The sequence below is a fragment of the Pinus tabuliformis genome, chromosome 4_2 (genome assembly GCF_031772625.1).
Source record: "Pinus tabuliformis cultivar Carrire ecotype Pingquan chromosome 4_2, CPIR1, whole genome shotgun sequence".
Classification (NCBI taxonomy): Eukaryota; Viridiplantae; Streptophyta; class Pinopsida; order Pinales; family Pinaceae; genus Pinus; species Pinus tabuliformis.
In genome coordinates this window covers 849,212,622-849,221,557 of record NC_142304.1, presented here as the reverse complement: position 1 = coordinate 849,221,557, position 8,936 = coordinate 849,212,622, and positions in this window count along the sequence as shown.

Here is an 8,936-nt window from a genome sequence, read left to right as displayed (position 1 = left end):
TTGCTCCCGTTGCTAGACTTGAGGCCATATGAATGTTCCTTGCTCTCTCAAGCTTTTAGAAGTTCAAAGTATTTCAAATGGACGTGGAGTCAGCCTTTCTGAATGGAGACTTAGAAGAAGAAGTGTACATCGAGCAACCTGATGGTTTCATTCTTGGGAATGATCCAAATCTTGTATGCAGACTAAAAAAGGCTCTCTATGGTCTTAAACAAGCTCCAAGGGCTTGGTACTACCGTTTGGACAAATATCTTCATCAACAAGGTTTTTCAAAAGGATCAGCAGATAGCAATCTTTATATAAAAATTGAAAATGACAAATTGATAATACTTGTTGTGTATGTAGATGATATTATCTTTGGCAGCAATGAAGAAGCTATGAGTCAAAGCTTTGCCTTGGTGGTGCAAAAAGAATTTGAAATGTATTTGCTTGGAGAACTGACATATTTTCTTGGGTTGCAAATCCAACAAAATGAAGGTGGTATCTTTTCGTCTCAAACCAAGTATCTCAAGAAGATCTTCAAGAAATATGGCATGGAAGATGCAAAACCAGTATGTACCCCTATGGTTACAGGATGCAGCCTCAATGCAAATGATGAATCGGCAGCAGTGCATCAACCAACCTATAGATCCATGATTGGAAGTCTACTTTATTTGATAGGTACCTGACCAGACATCATTCATGCAGTGGGAATAGTTGGAATATTTCAGGCAAATCCTAAGGAAACCCATCTTCAGGCAGTGAAGAGAATTTTCAAGTATCTTCAAGGAACTCAAAACTATGGCTTGTGGTACCCAAGAGATACAGATCTCACTCTTCATGCTTATACAGGCACAGATTGGGCCGGAAGCGTAGATGACAGGAAAAGCACTAGTTGTGGTGCATTCTTCATGGGTTCCAGGTTAGTCTCTTGGTTTAGCAAGAAACAAAGTTCGATTGCTTTATCTACAGCTGAAGCGGAATATGTGGCTGCTACATCTTGCTGCACTCAACTCCTTTGGATGATGCAGACCTTGCAAGATTTTCAAATCACTTGTACACCACCTATCTCCATCTTATGTGATAATACAAGTTCAATCAGCATTTCAAAGAACCCAGTCATGCATTCAAAGTCCAAGCACATACCGATAAAGTATCACTTTCTCCAGGAACAAGTTTTGGAACAAAAGGTCAAATTGGAGTATGTTCCTTCTAAGGAACAAGTTGCTGATATTCTCACTAAACCACTGCCCAGGGAAACTTTTGAATACCTCAGACAGAAGCTGGGAGTAGTTGATGCATCATCTTGTTGTTAAATCTTATCTGTTTCAGAGAAAAATGGGTGTACGCAAGTTGCCTGAGGAGGATCCGCGTACATACGCCGGTTTGTACAGAGACAATCGTGTATATGGAGGTTTGATGGATATCAGTAGGGACAGACTCTGGTTGAAATTAGTCTGATTTGGGACTGACAGAGACCATCTGGCACAGGTTTAGGGGGAGCAGATAATCATCTCTTGATGCATTGTTGGCATTATCTTATAAGCTTTTGGTTCTAGTTCACAACTATTGTTGGTTTCAGGTGGAACAATTGCAGAGGGAGAACAGAAGGAAATCATGGTTGCTTATCTGAATGGTGATTGACAGATGCTGCTGCTATCAATTATTGGTGACTTTCATAAGTCTTGTTCTAGATATTTCGTCTCTATGTCATGTATCTCTTTTATGGTGTCAAGGTCATGTAACGGCCTATTTTGGTTTCCCCACTATGCCTGGGATGAAAATGTAATGTATTTGGTTGTCATATGTAAATTTCTTATGTATCCCCACTTGGTTGGGTAGATGATCCCCACTTGGTTGGGTGATGGATGTATGTATTGAGTCTTTTGGTGATAGGAAGGTCTTCTTGAAGAACATCTTTTTGCAGATCTTGCCTACAGTCAGGGGGAGCATGGGCAGCACAATAGGGTAGAGATTTCAGCATATACTCAGGGGGAGCACAACCCTTTGCCCTTGATGATAAAGGGGGAGAATGACTTTAAGGATCTTGGGGTTGCCATCAAGTCCAAACGGGGAGATTGTTGGCATTATGGCACTGATTTAGAACTATGGCACAGGTGTTGTCCTTGATGGCAACTCTCTTTGGTAACAGATCTCAGTTCAGGCTTTCAGAATGAAGGAAAAGACATATACGTAGTTTCATCTAGACGAAGACGCGTATACACGCGGGTTAGACGTTTCAAAGGCGCGTATGCGTACACACGCACTTTCACGCAAGGGAAAGTGCATATATGTTGGAGAACTTACCTTTGGTCCGTGGTAGTTAGTCCTTGGTATTTGAACCTATGGTTTTGGACCGCGTATATGTTGGAGAACTTATCTTTGGTCCGTGGTAGTTAGTCCTTGGTATTTGAACCTATGGTTTTGGACCATGGTACCTTGTTAGAAGTGTTGAACCCAAGTATTAGGTCCGTGGTATTGTTTTATTATGGTTTTAGACCGTGGTATTGTGGAAGGCCTAAGACTATAAAAGAGGAAGGAGATCATTTGGAAAAGGATCATTTGAATTATTATTGAATATCTGATAAAGTGCTAGATCTGGAATTCTAGTAATTGGGTTATGGTGCAGATCTGGATCTGAGTGAAGGAGGAACCTTAGCGCAAAGAGAAGGATAAGTTCTATTGATGGATCATAATCTTTATGCTTGAATGATAGTATCTTTGTATGACTTTGATCTATTATATGTGGCGCTTGCTTGATCTATAAAACTGATAATCTGGGTTAATTAAGTGTTTGAATATCTAAAAGAGCAAATTATCCTTTATAGATCTGTACGCAGGTTCAGTGAAGCGAAGGTGCGTATACACACTGGTTCAGTGAATGAAAACAGCGTATACGCAAGTTGTTCCAAACACAGAGGCGTATGAACGCATGTTGCAGGTTATTGAAATAGTGTATATCTTTTGAGTTGTGATCTAGCTGCTTTTGTTTATTGCTGCAGTGTTCTGGGTTCAGATTTTAGTGTGTGGTTACTGTTACTGTATTTTGGGTACAATTGTGAGAGAAGTATCTACTTGATCCAGATCTAATTGGTGAAAAGGGAGATTGTTTGATGCAGAAATTCTTGATGATTGATTGATGTTCATGGATCCAGTCTAAAAATTTATGAAACGTGGTCCCTGGAAGAAAGAGAAGGTTGTAGCCTTCTATAGGCCAGCACCTACGTACTAGTATCTTGGCTAGTGCAAGAGCTAAGGGGGTTTTAGCTCCCTTCCAGGAGAAGCTGGAGAACGAGAGAGGGTTGTATCTCTCTGTAGTTTGCAGCCTGCGTACTGGTAAAGGACTGCACCAGTACATTGTAAAAGAAGTTTCTAATTTAAAGAAAGATAGAGACGAATTGCAGCAGGTGGTTTTCACCACATTGGGTTTCCACCTTATATCTTGTGTTCTTTTGTGAGATTGTCTTTCTGCTCTATTTTATTGTTTCTGGTTATTGGTTATTTGATTCTGAAAACACAGATTAACAATCAACATCAGAAAGATAAAGTAAATTAAACGTTTGCTTTGTATACGATGGTTTCCTTCTGTATAGTTGCATATATATGCGGGTTTAATTAACTGAAGTAGCGTATATCATTTGATTTTGAAAAAGGAATATTTGACTTGATAATACTGATTCACCCCCCCTCTCAGTATTATTTCCAACATCCCTTTACAAAAGAAGGGGCTTTGTCTCGCCCTAAATCCCCTTTGACTCTTATAACCCTACGCTAATCGCGCTCTGCTCCTCAAAATGTGGAGACTTTACATGACTTGGACAAAATATTAGACCTGGGGGACCCCTACCCAACAATTGTCAATGTCAATCACCTCCTTGGCCAACTTTGTGTTATTTATGAGTTTTATCTTGTATCTTAACTAGTTAGTTGGCCTCACACGTCTATTTCCAACCTTGAAGACCTCAGACAATGGCTCATCCTCCTTACTTTCAACCTCTGGTTCTTTGCCCTTAGTATCCTCTTTTTTAGCAGTGTTTGGAGAGGAAGTTTTGGAAGGTGGACTTGTAGCATGGGATACGGGGTCTGGTTTATCAAGTCGAGCACTTTTCCTCTTGTAAAATTTATGGATATTTGGACCACATGATGTAGATGGAAATCCTAGGTTTTCCTAGCTAGGAGCGGGCTCAATAGGAGCTTGAGTTTTAGTCTTTTTCCCTTTCTTGGCAGTCTGTGGTCTGCCTCTTCTTCTCTTAAGGGGTTGAGGTTGAAAACCTCCCCAGAAAAGGAAATGATTCCAAGTTCTTTCTGCCTTAGCTTGTTGGCTTTCTATTATCAATATTATCAAGGCTTCGTGGTATATAAAATGAGAAGAGGTATTAGGGTGGTCCCTAAACCTAGATGTCATATGTTTAAGGCTCTCCAACAAATAAAAACATGGATTGATTCTAATATGACCAACAAGATGTGCTAGAAAATAAAAATGGTAGAGTTTTACTTGATTGAACTCACCTTCACATATTTGTTGACAATGGCATAAAGGGACATGCCATTGGTCCCGCAGTCACTCCTTTTAAACTCAAACCCTCCAATTTTTTCCTCTGAATTCTTCTTTGAAGAAGAAAGGGACATTGATCCCTACCAAAACATGACTATGAAAAATCTTCTCACCATCCGCTGGTAAGATTGCGGCCTCAACAATGGTTTCTCTATATCTACAAATGACAAACCTTTGACGTCCACACAGTTCCCATCGAACCCCTACGCAAAAACAAGAGCCAAAAGATCGTGGTAGTCAGTACAACAGTGGAAGAATTCACTCCAACTTTCCTACTGAAACAACCAAAGAATTTCAGGGTAAATATCCAGTAAATTCGGCGCTTTGGGCTAAAACCGGTTCATCTTACCTCATTTTACCATTTCACTAGGTGGTCTTTCCAGGATTGGATCCTAAATCCTTATGAAAAAAACAATTTCCAATGCCAATTGTAAATAATCCCAAAGTAGCACAAACAAACTACTTACGAGACAAGATGAGATAACTTTGACACGCGGTCGAGATAACACAGGTGGCAAGTGAATAATCACATCGTGTCAGGTTATGATTACGAATAAAATTCTTATCATATGATAATATCATGTTAAATAATGTTGATTAATTGTAGCGGAGGGAAAATTATCTAACAGTACTTTCACCCTCTCGAAACATATGGAGACATGTTTTGCTGAAAACACCGATGCTGACGTGGTCAACACAGTCATAATTTTTGAATTTAAAAAATTGGTTTTCGAGCTAACGATTGGCCTATCAGCCAAAATGAAAAATGTTGATATCCCCATTTTTAGTGATTTTATTTTCAAGACGATATCAGATCACAAAACGTTGATAGCCCCGTTATCAATAATTTTCCCTGTTTGTTTCAATTAAGATGTTGAAACTACAACTATCAGCATTTTCTAAAAAAATTAAAAGCTGAAGTTTATTGACATGATAACAAACTCCTTAGTAACAACTTTTTTGACACATTTTTAGTTAACAATTTGATATGAAATTGGTACTAAACTTTTGACTTTTCTAAAACAATCGACACCTACCTACATTTCGGATCATATACATGAATGGAGGAGTAGGTGATGTTTAGTTAGAGTTTATATTCCAGATGAAATTTTGGCTGAATGGTTCACAAAATAATGATTTCCTGATATTACCGAGGTTGTTGCTAAAGGAGGTTTTGTAATGAAAGAGCATGTAACTGCTCATTCCTAGTACCTAGACCTTGTCTACACCTAATTTGACACTTTGTACAAGAAAATCCCAAATCTACCTCGTCCAACAATTTCAAATCAACCAGATTCAATTCGTATAGGATCTCACACTGTTGATGGTGTAATGTGTTCTGTCAACCATCAGTCTAAGGGTAAAATAAGAATTCTAAAAACACTTAGACTTTGGCTATACAAGATTCACCCTGTGAAAACCTTTCTCCAAAAATTACTTCTTAAATTAATGACATAGAATATTTTACTAGTAAGAATCAACCATCTGGAGGTAAATAAGGGGAAAGGTGAACAAAAGAAAAAATCTTCTCAAAAAGAGAAACCAACAAAAAATGAACCTTTTGACGAGAAAAATAAACCTCATTATTCTTGTATGATCTATAATGAAGATTATTATACAAGGGAATTCCCACATCAAGTCGAGGTTAGTAAATTTATAAAAGGTTCCCCTACTCTTGCTTTTTTGAAAGATCCTTTTCCTTCTCAAGACTTCACATAATCCATCCTCTTTTTCCACATCGGAATATGTCATGATAATGTCTTCGCAAGTTATTTTAGCAACAAGATCTAAATATTATGGATCTAGGGTGTTTGGTCATTTTTATCACTTCCATAATCATTAATTATCAACCATGGTAAGTCTTTTTATTTCAAAGGTGTCTGCACTATCTATGTCGATACATGTAACATCTAGGTAAAATAGAGAAGAAAAGATGTCGTTGAACACGCTTGCAGAAATTAAAATACTCTTGCATAATGGAAATACAAACTTGTAGGAATTAAAAAGCACATTGCAGAAATGAAACACACTCAGCAAGGAAATAATCCACACTTCATAGAAACTTCAAAATAAATATAGGCACGCCATATGTTATCAACTAAAGATATAACAAGAATTAAATAATATTGAATTGATTAATATGTGTAACAACACACAATAAATATGGAAGCAGAAGTGTATCTGTCTACAATGAACATGTACAACGATAATAAGAAATCCACACTTTAATGCAAAAAAGATATAAATATCCTAAAAACACTGTGATCCATGATAAAGAGGAGGGCCCTTCCTCCCTAACAGGGTGTAGGAAGAAAACGAAAACTTAGTTAAAAGTTCAACACAAAAATTGCAATAACCTCACCAGATATTCTTATTCAAAATAATTGAAGAGTACTAGGTCAAAATGTCGGTACTATCTCTGTTCCCCCTCTCGCCCCACCCTTTTCACATGAGACTAAGATCTTTTTATAAAGTCTTTTTAGAGTCACAAAATTAGGAAAATGAATCAGTCATGAGAATCTAAGATTCTCATTCTGATTAAACTAACAAAGATAATAAAAAGATATAAATTGTTACAAGATCTTTCAGTAAATATTGTTGTGGTCACACCACTCTTATTTAGACACAATTATAACTGCTCATATCTTCTTAACCGTCTATGTGGAATTACTTTATATGGCCCTTAACAATTGTCTTTGGAAATAACAACTACAATTTTGACAATTTGCGGTGTAAAAACAACTCGACTTATGTACAACATAAAATGACAAACCTAAGGTGTAACAACAACTTGAACCATTTAACAACAAGGAATCAACAACCATTCATTCATGGCTATCAATAGCTATGGAAATACCTAAAAGAAAAACATTTTGAAGAACTCCTCTAGAGATACCCTAGTTAGTCATCCCAAAGAAAGCATCATTTCATTCAATACTTAGCAGAAAATAACATAATAATAGATCAAAGAAAATATTGCTTCTTTATTAGAGAGAGTAACATTTTACTAGGGCGATTGTAGGCTGAAATGAGGAAACTGGTCAAAATTTGGGGAAAGGATGCTTGAAATATCCTTAAATATTGCACCAAACATCTCCCCCCAACTGAAGCCACTGCATGTCCTCATGCAGTCTCTTTGAAATCTTCATGGTCCTCATCTATTGTGACACTGGCATGTTGTTGATGCAGCCTTGTGAAATCATAGGTGCCAACAATGTCTTCGTCATCTTTCATGTACCCCTGAGTAGACATAAGCTGAGTTGTCCAGGAACGTTCATCATATCTGTTCAGGTGAAACTAAGGATGGTATTTCTCAATCTAGAGCCAAATCAAAGGAAACTTGAATTTGAGCCCCATCCAAAAAGCTCCCATCATTTTGACAATTCACAGATATTTAGGGACTCGAGTAACAACAATCATGAAATTGGGGTATCCAAAGGGATCCCCTACTTGTAATGCGTCACTGCAAGATTCCCACCATTTCAGGTTCCCAACCAATGCTCTACTTTTCAATTTTTCATGAATATTAAAAAAAAACCCACCAATCCTTCTCCTGTAGAGGGATAGTTTGTCTATCATGCCAGGGTTACTGAGAACTTCTTGAATTCCTGTCTCATAGTAGTGACCATACTAGGTTTTGATCTTACCATCAAGGTTGCCTTTTCTTCATTCATAACAGATGATTTTGTGGAAAGGTGATAATCAATTTGATTTCTCTTAAACGATATGAAAGCCTGTAGCTGCAAATCTCCAACATAGAGAGTGATATTTACATCCATCTATAAACTATAATTCTCAACAAATATATTATGCGTTAGCACTTGGATTAAACCTCACGCTAAAGGAAGGCAATGCCACGGTAACCACAAACCACGCTTAGCCAAGTAGCTAGCCCTACTAGGCCAGGAGAGGGCTCTCTCCATAAGGATATCAGCCAAATTTGACTGGATCTAGAAACTGATATTAGTCTAGGTATAGTAGCACAAGGCTTGATTTGATTTTGAAGGGATTTTGCTGGACCAGGAGGAGCCAAACAGTTAGGCAAGGAAATTAGGTCAAAATTGCAGGGTGTTCGATGGGGTAAGGTATGCATAAGGCTCAACACTCCAAGGTTTTATGGGTGAGGTGATTTAAAGATAGGTGAGGATCTAGAAAGAGCATGTAAGCAACATGGCTTCTTCCTAAACTGAAGAAAACATAGACTGTGAATATTTTCCCAAAACAGAGCATAAATATTATGGGTTTTTATTTTCAACTTGAAAACATCCACTTAAAGCAATGAAATGGTATATGAAGTGCAAAAAACATTTTAACATATGATCACAATATAGAAAACTGAACTGAACATCATACCCCATGGATCCCAAAGAAATAGCTGCAACTTTTCATTAATCTCCTGTTGAAA